Source organism: Phyllostomus discolor, chromosome 7 (assembly GCF_004126475.2).
Source record: "Phyllostomus discolor isolate MPI-MPIP mPhyDis1 chromosome 7, mPhyDis1.pri.v3, whole genome shotgun sequence".
NCBI lineage: Eukaryota > Metazoa > Chordata > Mammalia > Chiroptera > Phyllostomidae > Phyllostomus > Phyllostomus discolor.
The window spans coordinates 63,930,700-63,943,980 of NC_040909.2; the positions used below are offsets into that span (position 1 = coordinate 63,930,700).

General features: G+C 35.3%; 1 protein-coding gene across 1 annotated transcript in view; it reads left to right on the forward strand.

Moving 5' to 3' along the window:
- Nucleotides 1–13,281, forward strand: part of MITF (melanocyte inducing transcription factor) — a 246,141-nt gene that overhangs the window by 139,658 nt on the left and 93,202 nt on the right. The window lies entirely within an intron of this gene.

The following is a 13,281-nucleotide window of genomic DNA, read 5'->3' on the forward strand; positions in this document are numbered from 1 at the left end:
TATTCTGGAAATAATCCTGGGACCACTTAACAGGCATTTAAGGGGGAGGCCAGAGAAAGGGAAGGTTTTATTGGGAGTTAAAAATACTGGAATTGTTACTTTGTGACTGTGGCTTTAATCAGCTTGAGCTATTGTGGATATGACAAGGAGAACAGTGAATTTGTGAGGGAATTGAAATGCTAGCCTCTTAACTTTGCCTTAAAAAACAAAAACAAAAACCTGAATGTTGGTTTTAAATTAATAAAGCCAAAAAATAACTGCTTGGAAAATTCTGAGAACTGCTTGATTTATGATTACAAGGTAGACTGCAGTTCAGCTTTGTTATGAATTGAAAATGGATTTTCTTCAGGAAAAAGAGTGTGTGTAATGATAACATTTGTCAAAACTGTCCCATTGCAGACACTTTGGTGTTGCTGCTTCTTTTTTATTCCTGACTGTGGAATAGTGATGGTTGCATTAATAAACATCTCCTTCATTTCTATGTATTGAATTTTTCTCTTTGAGAGGAACATCAGAGTCATCTGCCTGGCATATACATGTAGAACAAGTTTGGAATAGTCAGTTTCAGAGACATACTAAAATGGAGAAATGATGAATGGAGAATGGACGATAACTCCTCTGTACCTCCTATAACATTTACTTTCAGTGTTAGGTGATAGGATTTGAAAACAATGCTAAAAGCTGTGTCCCTAAGTGAATAGGCATTCCAGCAAATCAACTTATGCAAAAGCCACCTCTGGAGCTTAATAATTATTTACTGAACATTCCTGGGTCATGAGAGAGGTTCTCGTTGAATCAGAAGAGCATTATGTTCAGCAGCTTGTGAAGGTGTGTTTGAAGATGGCAAGAATAATGGAAAAATACTAAATGTAGCTGAACTATTTTGGGAATCTCATTCTTAAGAAAAAAGTTCCCACAAATTTAAGTATGGTTACAGTTCATAGTGTTTAGTAGATATAACTTTAAAAAGTCTTATAGAAGCTTTTAAAATGATTTCTAATTTCTTGTGCTGTTTTTGCTGTATTGAGTTTGCTTTTATAGATTTTTTTTTTCATTCTGCATGTCACTGAAGCAGTTTAATTACCATATTTTTCAGACCATAAGACACACCTAGGTTTTAGAGGAGGAAAATAGGAAAAAAAGTTTTGAAGCAAAAAATGTAGTAAAATATTCAATAACATAATATTTCACCACTGTAAATGTAACAGAACTCAACAGCAGCATTAACAACCATTATTCCTCCCAAATTTGGTTCAGGGGGAGTGCATCTTATAGTCTGAAAAATATGATACTTATCTCTCTAAAATGATAGAGCATTTTTATGAACAAAATATATGTAGCCATGGATTAAAAATGTCATCATGCTAGAAATGTTTAAATTTCTCCTTTGTAAGTCAGGTAATCATGAGATGATAGCTGCCCCTAGTGATTCATAGTCTGTAAGAATGTCCTTCATAACTTAGTAAGTTTTAAAATACTAATTTTAAACAAATTAATGGATGTCATGAATGGCTAAAACATGTCATTCTAATGCAGCATAAGAAAAGTAGTGCTGTCACCCTTCAATGTACACCCAAATTAACTCTTAATTTTAACTACTTTTGCTTAAGTATTTTGAAGTTTTTTGAATTTTGAATGGTTTGTTCCATTCAACTAAGATACTTGCCACAGGAGCATACTAAGATACTTGCCACAGGAGCATACTTCCCCTACAAACTGTCAGAATGAAATTCTTAGCCCAGAGTTTTGGCAAAACTTGTTCACTGAGCTGTTGCCCATTAACTTCTTTGGTCTTGTTATTTTAGGGAGGATACACACTGTGAGTTAATTGTTTCTCTTGTATTTTTCTCTAGGAAAGTAAAGGAACACCATAGCAACATTCTAATATTTTGGCTTCCTAAGAAATAAGTTCAGTTTTCACTAGTCATGAGATGCTAAGGTACTCAGAGGGTGGCAGTGCAGGAATTAAAACACAGTGGAGAAGAAACCCTAGTCAAACTTTCACTATTGTTTATGTGGTGTGTCAACCACCATTTATTAACACATTTAATTCGCATAAGCACTCTGTGGCAAGGGTACTTTTTTTTGCTTCCATTTTATAAATGAGGAAATTGAGGTTTGAGTAAGTAAAGTAATAGAGCTAAAAGGGATTTCAGCCTAGGTGTTCTGGCTTCAGGGTTTGTGCTTTTTCTTGGTTATGTTCAGTGGATCTTCACTTAGGACACTGAATGAATTGATATTTCTTCATCTGCCTTTTTATTGATGGGTCTCTCCAAGCCCATATTTCTGAATTACCCCAAAGTATAATTCATTTCAGCTCTTGAGGGACCACAAATAGTCCAGTGCGCTATAGTACGTGCCTGTCAAATGTATTTCCCTATGTCCAATTTACTATTGATTATAAGGCAACTGTTTGGGGGAGGAGAAAATTCTATTAAACATGTACATTGATTATAAGATCTATTCTGACTTGGATAATGTAAAGGGAAAATTTGTCTTAGAATTAAGGAAATACAGTAAGTCTTTAGAGCTCAAATCTTGTTGGAAAAATGTATCTTTGTCACTGAATGATTTAAGAAAGGGTTTGAGTAAAGGACTTCCAACACTAAGGTTCTAGTATTACCCAATTTTATGAGGTAGGGTATTTGTTAGTGTAGAGACACCAAATTTACTCATTGAACAGGTAATTATCTCATTGAACACATCTTATTATGTGTCAGCTATTCTTCTCTGTGTTGGGGAATTTATACATGAATAAAACAGGAATTCCTGTCTTCATGAAGAACCAGGTATATTCCAGCTCCATCTTTAAATCTGGGGTGGGAGTTGGGGCTCATCTTATCCTGATGGTCCAAAAGAGCTGCTAGAGTGGTCCAAAAGAGCTGCTAGAGCCCCTGCTATTACAGCCAAATTCCAGGGGACATGTACATCAGAAGTTTTAAGAACAGTCTATCTCTTTAAGGAGAATTCTTGGAAGTACCACATGACATTTCTGCTTAAATCTCATTGGCAAAACTAGGTGTGAATCCAGTCTAGTTCCTGGAAAGCTGGGGAAGGAAATATTGTAGGTAGCAGTATACCTGTCCAAACAAGGAGAAAATAGGGGAATGGATACTAGATTGGTTAAGTTGTAGCTGAAACTTGGATAATTGTTTTTTCAAAATAACTGTTATTTTCTAGAATGCCACAAAAAACTGTATGTGTTTGTACCAGAGTACATCAAACTGGCTTAAGCAAAAGTGGAGCCCTTGTAAATCAATATTTGACATGGAGAGTTATCAAGGGGTCAGGGATGGTTTGATTCAGGTGTTCACTGTTATCCAAACATTGGCTCCTTCTTTGTTCTTCCTTCTTCCCAGTTCTGTTTCCTCTTTCAAGTCACATTACTTTTTCATCTAGTTTGGCTTTTTTTTCCCCCAGCTAGGCCCAGAAAGTTCCATATTTACTTTCCATCATCTTTCCAAACCTTAGTATAAAGAGGTTTATTTTACCCTAATAATTTTAGTCAAAGGTGTAGGTCTGACTTATTGGACCATCTTGTGGCACAAGCCAGCTTGATGTGATTGGCCAGCCTGGGTTGTGTTTCTATGTCTGGAGTTATTAGCACCACCATAACCTCATGAACTGAAAGTGAGGAGGCTGGTTCTTCAAATTTAAATCAGGGTATTTTACCAAAGAAGTGGGACAGAATCCTTGACAGGAATAAATAACTTGTAACCACATATGAGTGAAGTCACTTGATATTTGTCTTTCTCTGACTGGCTTATTTCATTTAGCATAATGTTCTCCAGGTCCAACCATAATGTCACAAAGGCTAAAATAGATGGAGAACAGGGTAACAGCTAAGAGGGAGTGGGGGGCGTTCAGCAGGGTAAGGGTTAAGGGTTTGAGGGATTGAGCAGAAAGGAAAAAGGATTCATGGATATGGACAACAATATGGTGATTGCTGGGGGAGGGAAGTATAAAGGTACTAAATAGCAGTGGAAAAATACAATAAAGATTAAGTAAAGATTAAGTAAAGTAAATAATTTATTTAATTTTAAAATAAATTAAAAAAAACACATGACCACCATAAATCATTACTATTTGTAAGACTGCCTCCTATACCATGAAAGGTACACTAATTGACTTCTCCTGACACCACAGTTTGCACTTTTGTCTTGATTTCCACTCAGTATACAAACTTGGTAGACATGTGGTAGTTGTTAAGAATGATAGTGTAAAGTTTTTACATTTTCTCTGATGTGTTATAATGTTGCCTAGACAAATATAAAGAGCATACCCTGTGCATGTGAAATCATTTGAGTAAGAATGGAAGGGCTTTCTGTCCTTAAAAAGATCTTTGCAATTATTTTCACACTGACGTCTGAATTCTGTTATTAGATTGTCAAGAGTTTTGCATTAAAAAGTCCTTCCTTTTAAAATTCTCTAAGTGGAGTATATTAATTACATACATCTCAGAGAGGGATGAGTTTTTCAGATCCCTTTAAAACATGGCATGCCCTGGCTGGCGTAGCTCAGTGGATTGAGTGTGGGCTGTGAACCAAAGTGTCACAGGTTCGATTCCCAGTCAGGGTACATGCCTGGGTTGCAGGCCATGACCCCCAGCAACCACACATTGATGTTTCTCTCTCTCTCTCTCTTTCTCCCTTCCTTCCCTCTCTAAAAATCTTTAAAAAAAACAACAAAAAAAAAACATGGCAGTTAGATGTGAATGGGATTCCAAGGTGGGACAGAGTAAGCAAGAAGTCTAGAGTGCAGTCTAGTAGAAGGAAGCTTGATATGAAAGACAGAAAGCTTGAGTGTGGGGCACCTCAACTTCATTTGCTTTAGAACTATTTGATGGTGTGACTCTCAGAGACAGTTTCTTGAAGGGAATTGAGTATTAAGAGTGTGCCACCCCATAGTGGCATCTGTGAAAAATGTAAATCAGTGTGGACATTAAATGAGAAAATGGCATCTTCACATCTGTAGTTGAAAATATTTTTTTATAAGAGAGTGACATTCTCCTTAGTTGGAGTGTATAGGAATGATAAACCCTTTGTTTGGGAGTGGTATAAATAACCAACATAAACAAAATCTGATGATGAAAATTACCTGGAAAAACATTATATACTCTCTTAAAAATTATTGGTCATTACTCCTAAAGAGTTTTTTTCAAGCAAACTGTCTCAACATATTTTTATTTTATTTTATAAATTGTGTATATGTGCCACTGTACTAACATTATATATATAACATGTACAAAAATATAGAAAATAAAAAATAATGTATAAAATATATGTACCTATAATATTCTAATTTTTTCTTCCTGTGCCTCAGGATATTCTTTTGTACTCTTTTTTGAAGCATATTGGTGTATTGGGATCATTATTAAGATTCTCCTGATTTTGGTCTAATCAGTTATTGAGTTTACTCTTAATGGTACCTACGGAAGCATAAGGAATATAATCTTTTATGTTAATTCTCACCAGATGATGTGTTTATTGATTTTAGAGAGAGAGGAAGGGAGATACACAGAGAAACATTGATATGATAAAGAAACATTAATTGCTTGCCTCCTGTATGTGCTCCAGTTGGTGAATGAACCTGCAACCTAGGTATGTGCCCTGACTGGGGATTGAACCCACAGCCTTTTGGTGTACAGGATGATGCTCCAACCAAATGAACCACCAGTCAGGGCAAGGAATAACCCTCCAATTTTTATCAGTGATTTGGGGTTCAGTTGTTGAAAAATACAGATTTCAGATTTTAACTTATATATCATTGGTAATTCTTGAGTATGTTTTCCTCCTTTTGTGTAATGAAAGGCACAGGGATGTTGTCCACTTTGGACACTGTGACATCCCTCCAGCAGAACCTGGCCTTTGGAAGGCATTCAAATATTTTTTTTTTTAAGGAAAGAAGAGGATAAAAACTGGCTACACTTTGCGAAGTATTTTAATTTCTCTGCACCAGAAACTTGTAGTATTTATTGTTTGAGCTGGTAATGTTGGAAAATGCAGGAATTTTGACAGGCTTCCTTTTTTTTCTTTTGACCACTAAAACACAAGGTTGGCAGTGACAAAAGTCCAGAAGATCTCAATTTTTGAAGCCAATCTCTGAAATGTGGTACTTTCACATTTATATAGGTTATATTCTCAGCTATTTTAAGTACAAGTGATAATGTCTTCCTTTCTTATTTCAATTTCAATCTTTTCTTATTGGTACTTGCTTCCACTCTACATGGTGAAAAAAGTCATCCTTACATTTACAAAGTGATTTCTTGATTGGAAAGATTAAGATAATGGAAGTGCTGATCATTCTGAAGTGTTAGAGTGTCATTTAAAAAGACATATCCATTTACCAGCTCTTACTTCAGTGATGTGTGTACTTGGAAGCACTTTCAAAAGACTCCTAAGAATTTCAGCTGACAGAACTAACCATTTTGAGGCAGTTTCCATAGATTCAGCCTGTGTATTCCTTTTAGTTATGATAAAGTAGTTGTAACCAGAAAGATCCACTGGCAATTTCTGGACCAATGTTTTTGTCTGTCTGGGTTTATGGCCTACTGGCAGGGGTTGTCCTCCCATTCCATCCCATTCCACATGTTGGTACTGTATTGGAAGGACTCTTCAGAGCTCTTGTCATACTTCTGGTGGTGGGAATGGAATGTGAATTTCCTCAGGCATGGATGAAAGTATTCTGGTCCTAGACTCAGAGATGTGGGTTCATGTCCCAATTCCTACTAATGGCTGGGTGATCTTGGGTATTTGAATATTAGTTTGAGAACATGGCCAAGCATCCGAATCAATTGCATAATTTTTGTAGACATATTGATGCCTGGGACTGACCTTAACTGAAATCAATTTCTAGCAATGGAGACTGGGCATTTTGATTTTAGACAGTGTACTCAGCTGATTTTGTGATAGCCACCGGTGTGCATTTGGAAACTCCTGTGGCTTAACCTACCCGTGACGTAGCTTTCTCATCTGTACTTAATGAAGATAACAGTATCGTGCCTTTCTGTGTCTCCACTGTAGATGCGAACATCAGCCGTTGTGCTTTCCTGGACAGAATTACATTGTGCCCTTGTGTAGGCAAATGCTTGGCTTTGAGCTCTACCAGCTAACCGATTGTAATGAATGTTAATTTTTCCTGGAGAAAAATGCTAGGATTTTTATAATTTATGAGATAATTCCAGGAGAAATAATCTTTTCTCTTCAACTCTGAAAAACTGGGAAGTTCGCTGAATTAAATATGGATTGCCTAAACCTTAAAAGATGAATCTGCTATGGTCCAAACTTGCATATACAAAATCACCTCCCTGCATCAGGAAAAAAGTAGTATGTTCATAATTTAATTTTTATTTTTTACTAAGTTTTGAACTCTGTTCCTATATATTAGACTATGTTTCAATCATTGTGCTTAACTTTTTACATCTATTATAGATTTTAATCATCACAATGCCAACAAACAGATACATTAAACACTCTTTATAAATAAGAAAAATCAAAGCTCAGAGATGTACTAACTTGGCCACAATTATAGATTGGTAAGTGGCAGAGCTGGATTCTGTGTGAGGAAATGAAGAGAGGAAATGCAGTGAAAAGTTTATCAGCTCCTTCTTCAGCCTAGACCAAGTTTCAACCAACCACAAGTTTCCTACCTTGGATGACCCTGATGGGGAGACTGGAGACTCATTTATAAGGCCTAGTAAAGGATTTGGTATCAGTGTCAAAGGTGAGGAGTAGTCAGGCAGATATCATTTGGATGGTGGGGTAATGGATTTAATGGAATTGCTAATATTCTTCTAAGTGGTTAATGAAGGCAGTGGAATGAACTATTTGAATTTGGGAATATGCCAGGTAACCTGGAGCATATGACCACCTGGTAGGTACCAGTGGTTACTTAGTATCCATATATATATTAGCTGCTGGATTGAGCACTTTAACATTTACTCACTTAACCCAATACCTTTGGGAGGAACATTTTGGAGAGGCGCAGAGAAGTGTAATGGCTCCTTAAAGATCACTGCTCACCGGTGACTGAACTATTGGGTTGGCCAAAAAGTCTGTTTAGTTTTTTCTGTAAAATGAAAGACAAATTTAAAATTTTTTACAATAACTTTATAGATTTGGATATTTTGAGTATGTCGGCTATCTCCCACGTTTTTGGTTTTCAGTAATGTCTTGATTTGATTGCTATCAACTTCAAGTGGTCTACCCAACCGTGAAGAATCAACCAGTGAGAAATATCTAGCACAGAACTTTGCAAACCACTTTTGACATGTTCAATCAGTCACAGCACTTTCTCCATACACTGTACAAATCTTTTTTTTTCCCTTTCAGTTCTGTTTTTACTTTTCTTGAAATAGTAAAACACAATATGCCAAAAATGTTGTGTATTTTCTTCCATCTTCACTATTAACATGGCTACACAAAAATTCACTAATTTGATGTTTTTTAAAAGTGCCGCTGATAGCTAATATGATAGCTGTCACAAGACAATCTAACAAAATTGTTTTGAGTAAAGTTAAAGACAACTAAGTGCTACTAGAGCTATCTTATAGAAAAAAACAAACAAACTTCTTGGCCAACCCAATAGAATTTGAGCCCAGTTGACATCAGTCCTGCTGGTGTCACTATTCAGCAGTTCCCAGTTCTCAGGGAAGCTGTGTGTCTGGCTTCAGTGATTCTGATAAGTGCCAGTAAAAGCTTTTGCCTCTTTAGTTGCTTTCAAAAGGTTATTTCTTATGGTGAGATGTATATCTTCCCACGTGGAACTAGATAAGAGTCAGATAATCATATAATTGACTTAATTTTAAGGCATCTCTTAAAAATTACATGGTCATTGCTTTAAAATATGGGAGATTAGAGACAAAGTAGTCCCAGTACCTGGCACAGAGGAAACAGTAACTATTTGTTGAATAAATGACCTTTACATAACCTGATTAAAAGGAATCAGACTCATGGAATTAGGATTATCTAATACAGACTGAGCTTCTTCGGCCCTGGATAAGTTCAGTTAGCTTTTAAAATTAAATGCACTTGGGCAGCTTTCCTTGTTTACAATTAGTGGCTTACGTATCAGGTCCTTGTTTTAAAAATGAGCTTTTTGGTCACTTGTAATGTTCTCATCTCAATTATGAGTTTAAAACATTATGCTCATTTGTCTTGCTAACATTTGGAAGTGTGGATATCTTCATTTTTATCTATAAGGTGATAATTGCAGGTTCAATTATTTCTAAGAGAAAAGGATGCTAAAAGATCAAAAGTGAAGGTGAGAATATGGGAGTTATCTTAATGACATAAAACTATCCCACAGGAGGTGTGTGCAGTGAAGTGACCACAGTCTTCCTTTTCTCTTTATTTTTGGAAGATTTATTAATAATGTCAATTAGTGAGCTCTGCTAGATTTTCTTAAGTGGAGTTTTTTTATTACGTAAGTCTACGATCTAATTTTTTTTCCTGATTGGATATTTCAGTAAATACTTTAAATGAAATTGTTGTGGACTTTGAAGTCTGAAGCCTTAATGTGGTTGGTAACTCATAATTTTAATTTAAAATGTCTCAAGAATGCTTTACTGTTAATTCAAAGGATTTTTCACCAGTATCACAACTAATGGCTTCTCTTGAGCAGCTAATTAGTGCGATTATTCCACAGCTGCATTTGCTAGAGCACAAAGGTTTGCTCCTGGTTTTATCAAAAGGATCAGCCTCTCTGGTAATGTTTTAAGCTGATAGGCTTTGAATACTAAGAGTGTTGTTTATTTATTTATTTAAAATAGTACCCCTTACCCCTGCCTTTTTTTCTTGATTTAGGAAAGTACACTTTAGTTTTGATTGTCTTTTAGTAGACCTTTACCAGGTGAATAGGTTATTTTCAGTAATGGCTGCTTTATTATGTGGATGAATACTAGGTTTTACAATGATAAGCAGGCCATCAACATTGTTCAGTCTATGTGTGTGCTGTAAAAAAGAGGGTTCTTCTGGGATGCAGAAGACTTCCAAGAGAACCAGCATGCTAGAGACAGTCACTATGTTCCCATCTTATTGTCAAAATATTGTCTGTGATGGATTACTCTCCTTTTTCTAGGTAAATGGTGACTTGGATCACTCCTGATTTCTTCTTGTTCTTAAGTTAGTGGCATATATTTTGCCATTGAGAGAAATAATTATGGTTTTATTTAACTTAGGGGGAAAAGATTAAAAAAGAAATTTACCTATAATTCCACTTCCACTCTGGCAACTATGATCATCTTTTAACATTCAGTTCTAGTCATGTGTGTATTTGTTAGCATACATATACTTTACTTATTTTAAATTAGAATGTGAGTACATTTTTGAATCCTACCTTTTAATTTACTCCTATGACATTCATTTTCCTCTTTGCTTTACATTCGTACATTTAAAAAATACCATATTGTTAATTCATGTATCATTCATGTATTATGATTTACTTTTCCTAAAACTCTTAAGGAATCTCTTAAATGGTTTTATTTTTCCCCAGTCTTGTTGAGGTATAATTGATATGTCAAATTATATATCAATTATATGTATATAATTTGTATAATATATACAAATTGTATGTATTTGAGGTATATGACATAATGATTTGATATATGCATATATTATAAAATTATTATAATCAAGCTAAATAACTCATTTTTTTGTAGAGAGAAGAATTTAAGAATTCTCTTAGCAAATTTCAAGTACAGGGTACAATATTCTTACCTATAACCTCCATACTGTACCTTAGATCCCCCAAACTTACTCATTTTGTAACAAATAGTTTGTACCCTTTGGCTAACATTTTCCCTCATAATTTTCTTAACTGTTCTCATATTAAGGGACAGATTTAGGTGGTTGCAAATACTATACAATTTGAAAATAGTTTGTAATGTCAGATTTTTTACATTTTTCATTATTTCCTTAGGAAAGTTGTCCACTAATGAAATTTTGAGTTAAATTGTATGAACAATTTCACAGCCTATGATAATACTGTTGTTTTCTTAAAGGACTGTAATAATATAAGTATACCAGCAATGATTCAGAGTGATATTATCATTAAACCTTTTCATTAGTGAACATTTTAAAAAATTGGATCATGTCTTGAATACCATTTTGCACCTGGCTTTTCTAAATTTATTATATGAGGCTTGTCCAGAAGGTATCCAGCCATGTAATATGAAAAATAGAGACATTTATTGAGGAAGATACAAGATATAAGAAACATTGTACATAGGACAATGATGCTTCAGCCCCATTCAAAGTAGGCACCTTGGGACCTCATACATTTCTCCCAAACACAGTCAGCTGCCCCATCATATTTTCCTGAATCTTATTGAGGGTATGAAATCTCTTCCCTTTCAAAGGTGAGTTTAGGGAAAAGCCAGAAGTTGCAGGGTGCCAAATCTGAACTGTATCCGGGCTGAGTTTCCTGGGTGATTTGATGTTTCACCAAAAAACTCTGCACGAGAAATGATGAATGAGCAGGCATGTTGTTGTGATGAAGCTGCCAGTCATCAGTTGCCCATAGCTGCAGACTTCTGAATCATCTGGATAGTTTCCACAGAGGAATATTCAAGCTTAATGCAAAATTTGATTCAGATTCTTTGCTCTACTTGCTCAGTCATTTTGAATGTGACAACCACTCAGTACACATGCTCACTCAACATCATCTAACACCCCCACTGACTAGTACAGTAAAGTTGTCATTGTTCATACATGCACATTCCAGTTCACTCTCCTTGGCTGCCAGGTTACATCAGTGCTGCACAAACCATTCTTGTTACATTAACAATGGTTGGACTTTTTCCAGGCAGACCTCTGGAGTGCCAATACTCCCTGGCACTACAGATAACATAATTATTACAATATTATTGACTACATTTTATGTGCTGAACTTTACATCCTTGTGAATATTTTGTAACTACCAATTTGTACTTCTTAATCACTTCACCTTTTCCACCCAGCCCCCCAAACACTCCCTTCTGTCAACCATGTGTGTTCTCTCTATGAGTCTGTTTCTGTGTTGTTTGTTCACTTATTACGTTCTTTAGATTCCACATATAAGGGAATTCATATAGTATTTGTCTTTCTCTGATTGTGTGTATTTTACTTAGCATGATGTCCTCTAGATCCATCTATGCCAGGGGTGTCAAACTCATTTCTGCCGGGGGCCACATCAGCCTCACAGTTGCCTTTAAAGGGCCAAAGTAATTTTAGGACTGTATAAATGTAACTACTCCATAACTGTTAAGGAGATGAAATTACATTCAACCCCTTGAAGGCAACTGTGAGGCTGATGTGGCCCCTGGTGAAAATAAGTTTGACATCCCTGATCTATGCTGTCACAAATGGTAAGTATATGATTGTCTAGCCACTGTTCTGTACACCTGAAACTAATACAAAATAATGTTGAATGTAAACTATAATTGAAAAATAAAATCTTATGTCCTTTTCAAAAAAATGATTAAGTATGCCTTAAAGAATGAATAAAATAAGTGTATTGTATAATTTTTATTCAAAACAATAAATATATTTCTATATCATTTTAAATGGCTGCATAGCATTGCATTATATGGACCTATCACAATTTATCAAAACCGTTTCCTATGGTGAGTAACAAGTAAACTGCTAGGATGATTTTTATTATGTAGTTTCTTGGAACAGTGGGCCAGTGAAGCACAAACGTTTGTCATAGTTTAGCATGTTTTGTCACCTGCAGAGCTTGTAGGAATTATGAGGATAGTTAGTGATTGACAGGCTTTTTTTTTTTCTCCTGTTAGAAGATAAAGACAATACTGGGGTTTATACTTAAGAAAGGAAGCTAAAGGTGCTTCCCTTGAACAGTAACTTACATAGGAGTGAATATTTTCTCAAATATTTTTTCTCCATTCCCAAGTGGTAAAATTTTATATTGTTTGTCCTAAACATATTTTTTTTAGAAAACTACATTGCTAGGAATTAAAAAGTTAAATTTTCTAGATGATAGTAATAGTGACAGTGACTATTTATTGAGGCAATACTACATGGTTCTCATTCTAATTGGGGATTTATGTGAATTATTTAATTATTTTATCAAATCTTCACAAAATCCCTATGAGCTAGGGCTTTAAAGTATAATGATGCAACTTGGAAGCTTAAGAAACAACTCTCACTTTGTTAAATGGGTAATTGGGCAAAAAACTATTGTTATCCCTCTTTTCTGGGTGTGGTGACTGAGGCAAAGAGGGATTTAAAACCTTGATATCCTGGAGCTGGCAAGATAAGCAGTCAGAACCATACTGAGAAAATT